Genomic DNA, 18302 nt, shown 5'->3' with positions numbered 1-18302 from the left:
TTATAAGGAGGACACTCAGATAAGCAGATTAGAAATTATTTAAGACACAAATGGACGTTATGTATAGCAGTAGTTCTCAAACTTGTTCTCATCATGGCCCACACAGAAAATATTAATATTTCTATGGCTCATTGGAGGAAAAAAGAGTGGATTTGGGGGCATCTACACAGAACTAAGTGAAAAAAATTCTTCACATTTTCTTTCTATTACATAATTATGATGAAAAAACAAAATGCAGAATATTAGGGGGAAATTAAATGTTAAATTTGTTAAAAATAAAAACTTTTCAAATTAAAAAATTTTTATTAGTCAAATTTATCAATATTTTTACTGCATCTAGATTTTGAGTGTTAGTCAGAAACCTTTCCCTATTCCAGAATGTCTCAGCTGTGGCATTAATGACGTTTTGGGCTGGATAAGTCTTTGTTATCCAGGCAGTGAGGAGCTGTCCTGTGCATTGTAGGATGTTTAGCTGCATCCCTAACATCTACCCACTTGATGATAGTAGGACTCTGACAGTTGCGGCAACTAAAATATCTTCAGACATTGCTGAATGTCCCCTGGGGTCAAAATTGTCCCTGGTTGAGAACCACTGCCCTGTAACCAAATTGTAAAGGCATTCATTCATATTTTCTTCTAGTGCTTGCATGGTTTTGTTCTTCTTGGATTTAGATCTCTGATGCATTTAAAGTTTATTCTTATGTATGATATGAGGAGTTGTTCTAGTATTTCTGAATGGTTATCCAGTTGTCCCATCACCATTTTTAAAAAGTTCTGTCTTTTCCAGTGATTTGAGATGATAACATTTTTATCATATTCTAAATTGGCATATGTACTTGGACCTATTTCTTGACTTTCTTTTCTATTCCGTTCATCTCTCTATTTGTGTGCTACAATCACACTGACTCACTTAAAGAGACTTTGTAGTATGCTTTTTTAATTACTAAGGTATTTTTCAGAGGGTTTTAGGTTTACAGAAAAATTGAGCAGAAAACACAGAGTTCCCATATATTGATACTTCCTCACCCCCCCATATACACAGTTTACCTTATTATTAACATCTTGCATTAGTATGGTACATTTCTTGTAATTGATGAGCCATTATTATTAACCAAAGTCCATAATTCAGGGTTCACTCTCTATGTTGTACACTCCATGGGTTTTGACAAATATATAATGATATGTTTCCACCATTACAGTATCACACAGCATAGTTTCACTGCCCTAAAAACTCCCCTGTGCTCCAGCCACTTATCCCTCCTTTCTTTGCCCGGACCCCTGGCATCCACTAATTTTTTTTACTGTCTCTATAGTTTTGCCTCTTCCATGTCATTAGTTGGAATCATACTATATGTGGCCTTTTTAGATTGGTTTCTTTCACTTAGCAATATGCATTTAAACTTCCTCCATGTTTTTTCATGCTTCATAGCTCATTTATTTTTATTGCTAAATTATATTTATTGTATGGGTGTACCACAGTTTGTTTACCCATTCAACTATTGGAGGACGTCTTAGTTGCTTTCAAAAAACAAAGTTTTGGCAATTTTGAATAAAGCTGCTATAAACATTTGTGTGCAGGTTTTTGTGTGAACTTAAGTTTTCAGCTCCTTTGGATAAATACCAAGGAGGATGATTAGAGATTGTATGGTAAGAATAAGTTTACTCTTGTAAGAATCCACCAAATTATCCTCCAAAATGGCTGTACCATTTTTCATTAACACCAGCAATGAATGAGAGTTTCTGTTGCTCCACATCCTTGCCAACATTCGGTGTTGTCACTCTTCTGGATTTTGACCAATCTAGTAGATGTGTAGTGGTACCTTATTATTTTTATTTATTTTTTTATTTAACATCTTTATTGGAGTATAATTGCTTTACAATGGTGTGTTAGTTTCTGCTTTATAACAAAGTGAATCAGTTATACATATACATATACCCCCATATGTCTTCCCTCTTGCATCTCCCTCCCTCCCACGCTCTCTATCCCACCCCTCTAGGTGGTCACAAAGCACCGAGCTGATCTCCCTGTGCTATGAGGCTGCTTCCCGCTAGCTACCTATTTTACATTTGGTAGTGTATATACGTCCATACCACTCTCTCTCTTTGTCCCAGCTTACCTTTCCCCCTCCCCATATCCTCAAGTCCATTCTTTAGTAGGTCTGTGTCTTCATTCCCGTCTTGCCCCTAGGTTCATGATCTTTATTTTCTTTTTTTAGATTCCATATATATGTGTTAGCTTACGGTATTTGTTTTTCTCTTTCTGACTTACTTCACTCTGTATGACAGACTCTAGGTCCATCCACTTCACTACAAATAACTCAATGTCGTTTCTTCTTATGGCTGAGTAATATTCGATTGTATATATGTGCCACATCTTCTTTATCCATTCATCTGTTGATGGACACTTAGGTTGCTTCCATGTCCTGGCTATTGTAAATAGAGTTGCAGTGAACATTGTGGTACATGACTCTTTTTGAATAACGGTTTTCTCAAGGTATATGCCCAGTAGGGGAATTGCTGGGTCGTATGGTAGTTCTATTTTTAGTTTTGTAAGGAACCTCCATACTGTTCTCCATAGTGGCTGTATCAATTGACATTGCCACCAACAGTGAAAGAGGGTTCCCTTTTCTCCACACCCTCTTCAGCATTTACTGTTTGTAGATTTTTTGATGATGGCCATTCTGACCGGTGTGAGATGATATTGCATTGTAGTTTTGATTTGCATTTTTCTAATGATTAATGATGTTGAGCATTCTTTCATGTGTTTGTTGGCAAACTGTATATCTTCTTTGGAGAAATGTCTATTTAGGTCTTCTGCCCATTTTTAGATTGGGTTGTTTGTTTTTTTGATATTGAGCTGCATGAGCTGCTTGTAAATTTTGGAGATTAATCCTTTGTCAGTTGCTTCATTTGCAAATATTTTCTCCCATTCTAAGGGTTGTCTTTTCGTCTTGTTTATGGCTTCCTTTGCTGTGCAAAACCCTGTAAGTTTCATCAGGTCCCATTTGTTTATTTTTGTTTTTATTTCCATTTCTCTAGGAGGTGGGTCAAAAAGGATCTTGCTGTGATTTATGTCATAGGGGGTTCTGCTTATGTTTTCCTCTAAGAGTTTGATAGTGTCTGGCCTTACATTTAGCTCTTTAATCCATTTTGAGTTTATTTTTGTGTATGGTGTTAGGGAGAGTTCTAATTTCATTCTTGTACATGTAGCTGTCCAGTTTTCCCAGCACCATTTACTGAAGAGGCTGTCTTTTCTCCACTGTATATTCTTTCCTCCTTTATCAAAGATAAGGTGACCATACATACATGGGTTTATCTCTGGGCTTTCTATCCTGTTCCATTAATCTATATTTCTGTTTTTGTGCCAGTACCATACTGTGTTGATTACTGTAGCTTTGTAGTATAGTCTAAAGTCAGGAAGCCTGATTCCTCCAGCTCTGTTTTTCTTTCTCAAGATTGCTTTGGCTATTCGGGGTCTCTTGTGTTTCCATACAAACTGTGCAATTTTTTGTTCTAGTTCTGTGAAAAATGCCAATGGTAGTTTGATAGGGATTGCATTGAATCTGTAGATTGCTTTGGGTAGTAGACTCATTTTCACAATATTGATTCTTCCAATCCAAGAACATGGTATATCTCTCCATCTATTTGTATCATCTTTAATTTCTTTCATCAATGTCTTATAATTTTCTGCATATAGGTCTTTTGTCTCCTTTGGTAGGTTTATTCCTAGATGTTTTATTCTTTTTGTTGCAATGGTAAATGGGAGTGTTTTCTTAATTTCACTTTCCGAATTTTCATCATTAGTGTATAGGAATGCAAGAGATTTCTGTGCATCAATTTTGTATCCTGCTAATTTACCAAATTCATTGATTAGCTCTAGTAGTTTTCTGGTAGCATCGTTAGGATTCTCTATGTATAGTAGCATGTCATCTGCAAACAGTGACAGCTTTACTTCTTCTTTCTGATTTGGATTCCTTTTATTTCTTTTTCTTTTCTGATTGCTGTGGCTAAAACTTCCAAAACTATGTTGAATAGTAGTGGTGAGAGTGGGCAACCTTGTCTTATTCCTGATCTTAGTGGAAATGGTTTCAGTTTTTCACTGAGGACGATGTTGGCTGTGGATTTGTCATATACGGCCTTTATTATGTTGAGGTATTTCCCTCTATGCTTACTTTCTGGAGGGTTTTTATCATAAATGGGTGTTGAATTTTGTTAAAAGCTTTCTCTGCATCTATTGAGATGATCATATGGTTTTTCTCCTTCAATTTGTTAATATGGTATATCACATTGATTGATTTGTATATATTGAAGAATCCTTGCATTCCTGGGATAAACCCCACTTGATCATGGTGTATGATCCTTTTAATGTGCTGTTGGATTCTGTTTGCAAGTATTTTGTTGAGGATTTTTGCATCTATGTTCACCAGTGATATTGGCCTGTAGTTTTCTTTCTTTGTGACATCCTTGTCTGGTTTTGGTATCAGGGTGATGTTGGCCTTGTAGAATGAGTTTGGGAGTGTTCCTCCCTCTGCTATATTTTGGAAGAGCTTGAGAAGGATAGGTGTTTGTTCTTCTCTAAATGTTTGATAGAATTCACCTGTGAAGCCATCTGGTCCTGGGCTTTTTTTTTTTTTTTTTGCGGTACGCAGGCCTCTCACTGCTGTGGCCTCTCTCGTCGCGGAGCACAGGCTCCGGACGCTCAGGCCCAGCGGCCATGGCCCACGGGCCCAGCCGCTCCACGGCATGTGGGATCCCCCCGGAACAGGGCACAAACCCGCATCCCCTGCATTGGCAGGCAGACTCCCAACCACTGCGCCACCAGGGAAGCCCTGTTGGAAGATTTTTAATCACAGTTTCAACTTCAGTGCTTGTGATTGGTCTGTTCATATTTTCTATCTCTTCCTGATTCAGTCTCGGAAGGTTGTGCATTTCTAAGAATTTGTCTATTTCTTCTATCTTGTGCATTTTATTGGCATATAGTTGCTTGTAGTAATCTCTCATGATCCTTTGTATTTCTGCAGTGTCAGTTGTTACTTCTCCTTTTTCATTTCTAATTCTATTGGTTTGAGTCTTCTCTCTTTTTTTCTTGATGAGTTTGGCTAATGGTTTATCAATTTTGTTTATCTTCACAAAGAACCAGCTTTTAGTTTTATTGATCTTTGCTATCCTTTCCTTCATTTCTTTTTTATTCATTTCTGATCTGATCTTTATGATTTCTTTCCTTCTGCTAATTTTGGGGTTTCTTTGTTCTTCTTCTCTAATGCTTTAGGTGTAAGCTTAGGTTGTTTATTTGAGATGTTTCTTGTTTCTTAAAGTAGGATTGTGTTGCTATAAACTTCCCTCTTAGAACTGCTTTTGCTGCATCCCATAGGTTTTGAGTTGTTGTGCTTTCATTGTCATTTGTTTCTAGGTATTTTTTTATTTCCTTTTTGATTTTTCAGTGATCTCTTGGTTATTAAATAGTGTATTGTTTAACCTCCATGTGTTGTATTTTTTTACAGATTTTTTCCTGTAATTAATATATAGTCTCATAATGTTGTGGTTGGAAAAGATACTTGATATGATTTCAATTTTCTTAAAATTTACCAAGGGTTGATTTGTTACTCAAGGTATGATCTGTCCTGGAGAATGTTCCATGACCTGAGAAGAAAGTGTATTCTGTTGTTTTGGATGGAATGTCCTATAAATATTTACAATTGTTATATCTTCTTCTTGGATTGATCCCTTGATCATTATGTAGTATCCTTCTTTGTCTCTTGTAATAGTCTTTATTTTAAAGTGTATTTTGTCTGATATGGGAATTGCTACTCCAGCTTTCTTTTGATTTCCATTTGCACGGAATATCTTTTTCCATCCCCTCACTTTCAGTCTGTATGTGTCCCTAGGTCTGAAGTGGGTCTCTTGTACACAGCATATATATGGGTCTTGTTTTTGTATCCATTCAGAAAGTCTATGTCTTTTGGTTGGAGCATTTAATCCATTTACATTTAAAGTAATTATTGATATGCATGTTCCTATTACCATTTTCTTAATTGCTTTTGGTTTGTTATTGTAGGTCTTTTCCTTCCCTTGTGTTTCCCACCTAGAGAAGTTCCTTTAGCATTTGTTGTAAAGGTGGTTTGGTGGTACTGAATTCTCTTAGCTTTTGCTTGTCTGTAAAGGTTTTAATTTCTCTGTCAAATCTGAATGAGATCCTTGCTGGGTAGAGTAATCTCGGTTGTAGGTTTTTCCCCTTCATCACTTTACATATGTCTTTCCACTCCCTTCTGGCTTGCAGAGTTTCTGCTGAAAGATCAGCTGTTACCGTTATGGAGATTCCCTTGTATGTTATTTGTAGTTTTTCCCTTGCTGCTTTTATTATTTTCTCTTTGTATTTAATTTTTGATAGTTTGCTTAATATGTGTCTTGGCGTGTTTCTTCTTGGAATTATCCTGTATAGGACTCTCTGTGCTTCCTGGACTTACTAACTATTTCCTTTCCCATATTAGGGAAGTTTTCAACTATAATCTCTTCAAATATTTTCTCAGTCCCTTTCTTTATCTCTTCTTTTTCTGGGACCCCTATAATGCGAATGTTGGTGCATTTAATGTTGTCCCAGAGGTCTCTGAGACTGTCCTCAATTCTTTTCATTCTTTTTTCTTTATTCTGCTCTGCAGTAGTTATTTCCACTATTTTATCTTCCAGGTCTTATCTGTTTTTCTGCCTCAGTTATTCTGCTATTGATCCCTTCTAGAGAATTTTTAATTTCATTTATTGTGTTGTTCATCACTATTTGTTTGCTCTTTAGTTTTTCTAGGTCCCTGTTAAACATTTCTTGTATTTTCTGCATTCTATTTCCAAGATTTTGGATCATCTTTACTGTCATTATTCTGAATTCCTTCTCAGGTAGACTGCCTATTTCCTCTTCGTTTGTTAGGATTGGTGGGTTTTTATCTTGCTCCTTCATCTGCTATGTGTTTTTCTGTCTTGTCATTTTGCTGAACTTACTGTGTTTGGGGTCTCCTTTTCACAGGCTGCAGGTTTGTAGTTCCCGTTGTTTTTGGTGTCTGTCCCCAGTGGCTAAGGTTGGTTCAGTGGGTTGTGTAGGCTTCCTGGTGGAGGGGACTAGTGCCTGTGTTCTGGTGCATGAGGCTGGATCTTGTCTTTCTGGTGGGCAGGTCCACGTCTGGTGGTGTGTTTTGGGGTGTCTGTTGCCTTATTATGATTTTAGGCAGCCTCTCTGCTAATGGATGGGATGGTGTTCCTGTCTTGCTAGTTGTTTGCCATGGGGTGTCCAGCACTATAGCTTGCTGGTCATTGAATGGAGATGCGTCTTGGCATTGAGATGGAGATATCTGGGAGATTTTTGCCATTTGATATTACATGGAGCTGGGAGCTCTCTTGTGGACCAATGTACTGATGTGGCTCTCCCACCTCAGAGGCACAGCCCTGATGCCTGGCTGGATCACCAAAAGCCTGTCATCCACACGGCTCAGAATAAAAGGGAGAAAAAAAAAAAAGAAAGAAAGAATAAAATAAAATATAATAAGAAAGTTATTAAAATAAAAAATAATCATTAAAATTTTTTTAAAAAGTAATAAAAGAAAGCAACCAAATCAAAAAACAAATCCACCAATGATAACAAGCACTAAAAAGTATACTAACAAAACAAAACAAAAGAAAACAAAACAAAAAAATGGACAGACAGAACCCTAGGACAAATGGTAAAAGCTAAGCTATACGACAAAATCACACATAGAAGCATACACATACACATTCACAAAAAGAGAAAAAGGGAAAAAATATATATATATCATTGCTCCCAAAGTCCACCTCCTCAATTTGGGAAGATTTGTTGTGTATTCAGGTATTCCACAGATGCAGGGCACATCAAGTTTATTGTGGAGATATAATTCACTGCTCCTGAGGCTGCTGGGAGAAATTTCCCTTTCTCTTCTTTGTTCTCACAGCTCCTGGGGTTCAGCTTTGGATTTGGCCCCGCCTCTGCATGTAGGTCGCCTGAGGGCATCTGCTCTTCACTCAGACAGGACGGAGTTAAAGGAGCAGCACATTCAGGGGCTCTGCTTCCCTCAGGCTGGGGGGCGGGAGGGGTACGGAATGCAGGGTGAGGCTAGGGTGGCAGAGGCCAGCGTGACGTTGTACCAGCCTGAGGTGCACTGTGTGTTCTCCTGGATAAGTTGTCCCTGGATCACAGGACTCTGGCAGTGGCAGTCTTCATAGGCTCCTGGGAGGGGAGGTGTGGATAGTGCCCTGTGCTTGCACACAGGCTTCCTGGTGGCTGCAGCAGCAGCCTTAGCATCTCATGCCTGTCTCTGGGGTCCGCGCTGATAGCCGCGGCTCGCGCCCATCTCTGGAGCTCCTTTAAGTGGCACTCTTAATACCCTCTCCTCACGCACCAGGAAACAAAGGGGCAAGAAAAATCTCTTGCCTCTTCGGCAGCTCCAGACTTTTTCCCGGACTCCCTCACGGCTAGCTGTGGCGCACTAGCCCCTTCATGCTGTGTTCACTCAGCCAACCCCAGTCCTCTTCCTGCAATCCGAAGTCCGAAGTCCGAGCCTCAGCTCCCAGCCCACACCCGTCCCGGCGGGTGAGCAGACAAGCCTCTTGGGCTGGTGAATGCTGGTCAGTACTGATCCTCTGTGTGGGAATCTCTCCACTTTGCCCTCCACACCCCTGTTGCTGTGCTTTCCTCTGCGGTTCTGAAGCTTCCCCCCTCCACCACCCTCAGTCTCTGCCTGCAAACGGGCTTCCTAGTGTGTGGAAAGCTTTCTCCCTTCACAGCTCCCTCCCCTAGGTGCAGGTCCCCTCCCTATTTTTTGTGTCTGTTTTTTCTTTTTTCTTTTGCCCTACCCAGGTACGTGGAGAGTTTCTTGCCTTTGGGGAGGTCTGAGGTTTTCTGCCAGTGTTCAGTAGGTGTTCTGTAGGAGTTGTTCCAGATACAGATGTATTTCTGATGTATTTGTGGGGAGGAAGGTGATCTCCATGTCTTACTCTTCTGCCATCTTGAAGCTCCTCCCCCCTTATTAATTTTTTAACTTGCATTTCTCTGATAGCACATGATGTGGAGCATCTTTTCATGTGCTTGTTTACTATTTGCATATATGCTTTGGTGAGGTGTCTGTTAAGGTCTTTGGCCCATTTTTAAATTACTTTTTTCTATTGTTGAGTTTTAAGAGTTTTTTATATATTTTGGATAACAGTCCTTTACCAGAAGAGGCTTTTGCAAATACTTTCTCCCAATATGTGGCTTGTCTTAATAGTCTCTTAACTGTGTCTTTTGCTGGGCAGAACGTTTGTTTTGTTTTGTTTTTTGTTTTTGGCTGCGTCAGGTCTTAGTTGTGGCACATGGGCTTTTTGCTGCAGTGCGTGGGCTTCTCTCTAGTTGTGGCATACAGGTTTTGTCTTCTCTAGTTTTGGTGTGCAGGTTTTCTTTCTCTAGTTGTGGCGCATGGGCTCCAGGGCTTGTGGGCTCTGTAGTTGCGGTGCACGCAGGCTCCAGAGCACGTGGTCTCTGTAGTTTGCAGCACGTGGGCTCTCTAGTTGAGGCGCACAGGCTCAGTAGTTGTGGTGTGTGTGGGCTTAGTTACCCTGTGGCATGTGGGATCTTAGTTCCCTGACCAGGGATCAAATCCACATCCCCTGCATCGCAGGACAGATTCTTTACCACTGGACCACCAGGGAAGTCCCAGAAGTTTTTAATTTTAATAAAATCAGCTTATCAGTTTTTTTTTTCTCTCATGGATCATGCTTCTGGTGTTATATCATTGCCATACCCAAGGTCATATAGATTTTCTCCCATGTTGTTTCCTAGGAGTTTTATAGTTTTACATTTTACATTTAGGTCTATGATACAATTTGTTAATATTTAAGATGTTAAAGTGTAACATCTATGTCTAGATGCTTTTTCTTTTCTTTTCTTTTGGCATGTGGATATCCAGTTGTTCCAGCACCATTTGTTGAAAGGAATATTCATTCTCCACTGAATTGCCTTTGCTCCTTTGTGAGAGGTTAGTTGGCTGTATTTGTGTGGATCTATTTTGGGGCTTTCTATTTTATTCCATTGATCTATTTCTCTTTCTTCACCAATGCCAGACTCTCTTGATGACTGTAATTTTAGAGTAAATCTTGAAGTCAGGTAGTGACAGTCTTCCAACTTTGTTGATCTCCTTTAATTTTGTATTGGCTATTCTGGGGCTTTTGCCTTTCCATATGAACGTTAGGATCAGTTGTTGATAAACACAAAGTAACTTGTTGGGTTTTTATTGTGATCGTGTTGAATCTATAGATCAAATTAGGAAGAACACAATATTTAGTCTTCCTATCCATGTTCATAGACTATTTCTCAAGTTATTTGGATCTTTTATTTCTTTCATCAGAGTTTTGTAGGTTTCCTCATATAGGTCTTGTACATATTTTGTTAGATTTATTCCTAAGTACTTCATTTTTTGTTCTAATATAAATGGTATTATATTTTTAATTTCAAATTCCAATATTATTTATTGGTAGTATATAATAAAGCAGTTGACTTTTGTATATTAACTTTGTATCCAGCAAGCTTGCTATAATTGCTTATTAGTTCCAGGAAGTTTTTGTTGATTCTTTGGGATTTTCTACATAGACAATTACATCATCTGTGAACAAAAACAGTTTTATTTCTTCCTTCTCAATCTGTATGTTTTTTATTTCCTTTTCTTGTCTTGTTGCATTGGCTAGGATTTCCAGTACAATGTTGAATCATAGTGATAAGAGGGGATATCCTTGCCTTGAATCTGATCTTAGTGGGAAAGCATCTAGTTTCTCACTATTAAATATAATGTTAAATGTAGGGTTTTGGGAGATTTTCTCTGTCAAGTTAGGGAAGTTCCTTCTCTATTTCTAGTTGCTGAGGGTATTTTTTTTTTTTTAATCATGAATGGGTGTTGGATTTTGTCAAATGTTTTCTCTGAATTTTTGATATGGTTATATTATTTTTCCTCTTTAGCTTGTTGATGTGATAGATTACATTAATTAATGTTTGAATATTAAACTAGCCTTGCATACCTGGACTAAATCCCACTTGGTCATGGCATATAACTCCTTTTATGCATTGTTGGATTCAATTTGCTAACATTTTTTTGAGGGTTTTCATATCTCTTTCATTCATAAGAGATATTAGTTTGTAGTTTTCCTTTCTTGAAATGCCTTTGTCTGGTTTTGGTGTGAGGATAATGGCTGGTCGCATAAAATGAGTCAGGAAGTACTTCCTTTGCTTTTATTTTCTGGAAGAGATTGTAGAGAATTGGCAGAATTTTTTCCCTAAATGTTAGTTATAGTTCACCAGTGAAATCATCCAGGCCTGGTCCTTTCTGTTTTGGAAGGTTATTAATTACTGACTTAAACTTTGTTACAGATAGAGGTCTGTTCAGATTTGCTATTTCTTTTTTGACTTTTGGTAGATTGCATCTTTCTAGAAATTGACCCATTTCAACTAGATTATCAAATTCGTGAGCATAGAGTTGTTAATAATATTTCTTTATTATCTTTTTAATGTCCATAGGATCAGAAGTGATGGTTCCTTTTATATCTGATATTAGCAATTCATGTCTTCTCTCTTTTTTCCTTAGTTAACCTGGCTAGAGATTTATCAACTTTATTGATCTTTTCTAAGAACCAACTTTTGGTTTCATTGATTTTATCTCTTGATTTCCTATTTCAATCTTGTTTCTTTTGGCTCAAATTTTTGTTATTTCTTTTTTTCTACTTAGTTTGGACTTAATTTTTTCTTCTTTTTCTGTTTCCCAAGGTAGAAGCTTAGATTACTGGTTTTAGATCTTTCTTCTTTTCTGATAATTCATTTAAGACTATAAATTTCCCTCTAAGCACTGCATCTTACAATTTTGAATTTTCATTTAATTCAAAATATTTTTAAAATTGCTCTTGAGACTGCTTCTATGATTCATGTGTTATTTAGAAGTGTGTGCTTTACTCTCCAAATATTTTGGAGTTTTCCAATTATTCTTTCTCTTATTGATTTCTATTCCATTATGGTTTGAGAGCATACATTGTATGATTTCTGTTCTTTTAAAATTTAGGAAACTTCAAAGCTTTTGCACAGCAAAGGAAACCATAAACAAGACCAAAAGACAACCCTCAGAATGGGAGAAAATATTTGCAAATGAAGCAACTGACAAAGGATTAATCTCCAAAATTTATAAGCAGCTCATGCAGCTCAATAACAATAAAACAAACAACCCAATCCAAAAATGGGCAGAAGACCTAAACAGACATTTCTCCAAAGAAGATATACAGACTGCCAACCAACACATGAAAGAATGCTCAACATCATTAATCATTAGAGAAATGCAAATCAAAACTACAATGAGATATCATCTCACACCAGTCAGAATGGCCATCATCAAAAAATCTAGAAACAATAAATGCTGGAGAGGGTGTGGAGAAAAGAGAACACTCTTGCACTGCTGGTGGGAATGTGAATTGGTACAGCCACTATGGAGAACAGTATGAAGGTTCCTTAAAAAACTACAAATAGAACTACCATATGACCCAGCAATCCCACTACTGGGCATATACCCTGAGAAAACCATAATTCAAAAGGAGTCATGTACCACAATGTTCATTGCAGCTCTATTTACAATAGCCAGGACATGGAATCAACCTAAGTGTCCATTGACAGGTGAATGGATAAAGAAGATGTGGCACATATATACAATGGAATATTACTCAGCCATAAAAAGAAACGAAATTAAGCTATTTGTAATGAGGTGGATAGACCTAGAGTCTGTCATACAGAGTGAAGTAAGTCAGAAAGAAAAAGACAAATACCATATGCTAACACATATATATGGAATTTAAGGGAAAAAAATGTCATGAAGATCCTAGGGGTAAGACAGGAATAAAGACACAGACCTACTGGAGAACGGACTTGAGGATGTGGGGAGGGGGAAGGGTGAGCTGTGACAGGGCGAGAGAGAGGCATGGACATATATACACTAACAAACGTAAGGTAGATAGCTAGTGGGAAGCAGCCGCATGGCACAGGGAGATCAGCTCGGTGCTTTGTGACCACCTAGAGGGGTGGGATAGGGAGGGTGGGAGGGAGGGAGGCACAAGAGGGAAGAGATATGGGAACATATGTATATGTATAACTGATTCACTTTGTTAATAAAGCAGAAACTAACACACCATTGTAAAGCAATTATACTCCAATAAAGACGTAAAAAAAAAAAGAAAAAAATTTAGGGTGTGGTTTATGGCCCAGAATGTTGTCTATCTTGGTCAGTGTTCTGTATGAGCTTGAAAAGGAAGTGTAATCTGCTATTGTTGGATGGGTAATTCTATAGATGTCAAATAGATCCAGTTGATTGATGATATTGTTCAGTTCAACTATGTCCTTGCTGGTTTTCTGCCTGCTGGATCTGTCTATTACTGATAGAGAGGTATTGAAGTCTCCAACTATTATAGTAGATTTATTTATTTCTTCTTGTAGTCCTATTAGTTTTTGCCTCACATATTTTGAGACTCTGTTGTTAGGCACATGCACATTAAAGATCTTTGTCTTTTTGGATAATTGACCCCTTTATCATTATGTAATGTCTAAATAATTTTCTTTATCCCTAATAATTTTCTTTTCTCTGAAATCTCTTCTGTCTGAAACTAATATAGCTTCTCCAGCTTTCTTTTGGTTAGTTAGCATGGTATATCTTTCTCTATCCCTTTACTTTTAACCTATGTGTATCTTTGTGTATTTAAAGTGGGTTTCTGGGACTTCCCTGGTGATGCAGTGGTGAAGAATCTGCCTGCCAATGCAGGAGACATAGATTCCATCCCTGGTCCAGCAAGAGCCCACATGCCATGGAGCAACTAAGCCCATGTGCCACAACTACTGAGCTCACGCACCACAACTACTGAAGCCTGTGTGCTCCAGGGCCCGCATGCTGCAACTCCTGAGCCCGCATGCTGCAACTACTGAAGCCCGCATGCCTAGAGCCCATGCTCTGCAACAAGAGAAGCCACCACAATGAGAAGCCCACACACCGCAATGGAGAGTAGCCCCCGTTCACCACAACTAGAGAAAAGCCCGAGCACAGCAATGAAGACCCAATGCAGCCAAATAAATAAATTTTAAAAATATACATATAAAAATACATAAATGAATTAAAGTGGGTTTCTTGTACACAACATACAGTTGGGTCTTGTTTATTCAGTCCATCCTGACAGTCTTTGTCTTTTAATTGGTGTATTAAACCATTGATTTTTTTTTTTTTTTTTTGGCTGCATTGGGTCTTCATTGCTGCATGCGGGCTTTCTCTAGTTGCAGTGAGTGGGGGCAACTCTTTGTTGTGGTGCACGGGCTTCTCATTGCAGTGACTTCTCTTGTTGCAAATCATGGTCTCTAGGCACGCAGGCTCAGTAGTTGTGGTGCACGGGCTTAGTTGCTCCATGGCATGTGGGATCTTCCTGGACCAGGGTTCGAACCTGTGTCCCCTGCATTGGCAAGCAGATTCTTAACTACTGTGCCATCAGGGAAGTCCCGTGTATGATACTTTCAATGTATTGTTGAATTCAATTTGCTAACATTTTATTGAGCATGTTTGCATCTATGTTCATCAGGGATATTGGCCTGTAATTTTATTTTTTTGTGGTGTCTTTGTCAGGTTTTGGTATCAGGGTAATGTTGCCTTTGTAAAATAGTTTGGAAGTGTTCCTTCCTCTTTGGTTTTTTGGAATAATTTGAGAAGGATAGGTGTTAACTCTTCTTTAAACGTTTGGTAGAATTCACCTGTGAAGGTATCTGGACCAGGACTTTGTTGTGTGGGAGTTGTTTGATTACTGATTCAATGTTGTTACTAGTAATCAGACTATTTGGATTTTTCTATTTCTTCATGATTCAGTCTGGGAAGATTGTATGTTTCTAGGAATTTATCCATATTTCTAGGTCTATTTTGTTGGCATATAATTGTTCATATTATTCTCTTACGATCTTCTGTATTTCTGTGGTGTTTGTTATCATTTCCCCTCTTTCATTTCTGATTTTATTTAGTGGCTCTTTTTTTTCTTGGTGAGTATGGCAAAAGGTTTGTCAATTTTGTTTTTCTTTTCAAAGAACAAACTCTCAATTTCATTGATCTTTTCTGTATTCTTTTTTAGTCTCTATTTCATGTATTTCCTCTTTGATCTTTATTATTTCCTTTCTTTTATTAATTTTGGGCTTTTCTTGTTCTTTTTCCAGTTTCTTTAAATGTACATTTAGGTTTGTTATTTGAGATTTTTCTTTTTTCTTGAGATAGGCCTGTATCACTTTGAATTTCCCTCTTAGAACTGCTTTTGCTGTGTCCCATAGATTCTGGAAAGTTATGTTTCCATTTTCATTTGTCTCAGTATTTTTTTTATTTCCTCTTTGATTTCTTCATTGATCCATTGATTGGCTAGTAGTATGTTGTTTAGTCTCCATGTGTTTTTTTTTTTTTTCCAGTTTTCGTCTTGTAGTTGATTTATAGTTTGCTGTGGTCAGAAAACATGCTTGATATGATTTCAGTCTTCTTAGATCTATGGAAGCTTGCTTTGTGGCCTAGCAGGTGATCACATCTGTTAAGACCCTATTTCCAAATAAGGCTACTTTCACCAGTTCTGGGTGGACATGAATTTGGGGAGAACATTATTCAACCCAGCATACACTGTTTCTTTCTCTATGTGGTATGTCTTCTTTGCTTTATTAAAATATAATATTTTTTCCTTTTATGTGCTAATTCTAAACTCCTAATTTATCCCTCTCCCAAACCCTTTCTCCTTTGATAACCATAAGTTTGTTTTCTATGTTTGTGAGTCTGTTTCTGTTTTGTAAATAAGTTCATTTGTGTCATATTTTAGATTCCACATATAAGTGATATCATATTGTATTTGTTTTTCTTTTAATACAAGATCTTTTGATATTTAAGAAGTTTAGGGACTTCCCTGGTGGTGCAGTGGTTAAGAATCTGCCTGCCAATGCAGGGGATGGGGGTTCAATCCCTGGTCCAGGAGGATCCCACATGCTGCAGAGCAACTAAGCCCCTGGGCCACAACTACTGAGCCTGTGCTCTAGAGCCCATGAGCCACAGCTACTGAGCCCACGTGCCACAACTACTGAAGCTTACATGCCTAGAGGCCATGCTTTGCAACAAGAGAAGCCACTGCAGTGAGAAGCCCATGCACCACAATGAAGAGTAGCCCATGCTCGCCACAACCAGGGAAAGCACCTGCACAGCAATGAAGACCCAACACAGCCAAAAATAAATAAATTAATTAATTACATTTATTTTTTAAATAAATAAATATAAGAAGTTTATATTTTTGTTCTATGGCTACAGTAGTATTTAGTCCTTTCATAGATCCTTAATCCCCCTTTTCCTTATTTAAACTTTTGCTCTCTGATTTGTCGGTATTTTTTACTGTAGTAAAATACACATGGCATAACATTTACTATCTTAACCTTTTTTAACTGTGTAGTTCAGTGCTATCAAGTACATTCACATTGTTGTGCAACCATCACCAGCATCCATCTCCAGAACTCTTTTTATCTTGCAACACTGAAACTTTGTACCCATTAAACAGTAACTCCTCATTCCACTCTCTCCTCAGCCCTTGGCCACTACCCTTCTACTTCCTTTCTGTATGAGTTTGACTAGATACTCCTAGTACCTTATATATGTGGAACCATACAGTATTTGTCCTTTTGTGACTGATTACTTGATAGTTTGTCAGTTTTTAATGATATCCACTGATTTTCATTTATTACCTACACAGTTATTAGTGATTTTAATCTACTTTCCCATTTCTCCCTCCCTACTCCTCCTATTTTTGGTAGCATAATTTTTACTTTTAATGTTTATGTGCCCAAATTTCTATCCTTATTTTATTCTGAGATCTAGAATTAAATCTATGAAATACCTACCTCAGTTATTTTTATTTATTTATTTTAAAAAATATTTATTTATTTATTTATTTATGTGGTTGTGCTGGGTCTTAGTTGCAGCAGGCAGGCTCCTTAGTTGCGGCTTGTGGTCTCCTTAGTTGCAGCTCACCAGGTCCTTAGTTGTGGCATGCAGGCTTCTTAGTTGTGACATGAAAACTCTTAGTTGCAGCATCCATGTGGGATCTAGTTCCCTGACCAGGGATCAAACCCGGGCATCCTGCATTGGGAGCACAGAGCCCTAACCACTGTGCAACCAGGGAAGTCCCCCTACCTCAGTTATTTTTATAAAGTCTTCCCAGTACTTTCTTGGTTGGATAAAGCTCATCCACTATAGATTCCTCAGGATGGGCTCATGAGCATAGCATTTTCTGAGTTCATGCAAGTTTATAACTGTTTTTTGGTAGACTTGATACTTGAAGAACAATTTTGCTGGATATAATATACTTGCTTCACACTTTGTTTCCTTGAGTTTTTTTTTAAATGCTCTAATCTTGCCTTGATTTCTTTATTGTTCTTGAGACGTATGATGCTAGCTTAATTTGTCATCCTTAAAAGTCATTTGGTATTTTTGCCTGGAATCTCTGTGGATTTCCTTTTCTCTGTCTTTAATGTCAAGTAATTTTATTAGGATATATATTGAAATTGGTTATTCCCTTCCAATTTTTCCAGGCATAGCATGAACCCTTTAATATGTAGGTTTAATTTTTCTCTTATTTCCAAAAAGTTTTCTTAGATTACAGTTTTAAATATTCTGTTCCATATTTTTTTCTTTTAGCCCCTTCAATTATACATATGTTGGCATTTCTTTGCTTGTCTTTCTTTTTTTTATTTTATTTTATTTTTATTTATTTATTTATTTATTTTCGGTATGTGGACCTCTCACTGCCGTGGCCTCTCCCATTGCGGAGCACAGGCTCCAGATGTGCAGGCTCAGCGGCCATGGCCCACGGGCCCAGCCGCTCCATGGCATGTGAGATCCTCCTGGACCGGGGCAAGAACCCGTGTCCCCTGCATCGGCAGGCGGACTCTCAACCACTGCGCCACCAGGGAAGCCCCTACTTGTCTTTCTTTTCATTACATTTCATGTGATAACTTTTCCATGAAAATGAGAGATTAGACTGAGGAAGAAAAGAATGATTGGTCACTTGCACCTAAATTTGACATTATTTTAATTATATTGCCTACCTAGTTATATAAAGTATATTTTTGGTCTGTTGTGTTTGTCTTTGGAACTTTGACCACAAGTTTTAATTTGATGGGAAGATAAATATCTGCATAAATTAAAGCTATTTAAATATAATGTACCCACTTTGACCTCAGGAAATTAGGCAAGATTTGAAACTATTCTTGG

Source organism: Lagenorhynchus albirostris, chromosome 2 (assembly GCF_949774975.1).
Source record: "Lagenorhynchus albirostris chromosome 2, mLagAlb1.1, whole genome shotgun sequence".
Classification (NCBI taxonomy): domain Eukaryota; kingdom Metazoa; phylum Chordata; class Mammalia; order Artiodactyla; family Delphinidae; genus Lagenorhynchus; species Lagenorhynchus albirostris.
This window is presented reverse-complemented; position numbering follows the sequence as displayed.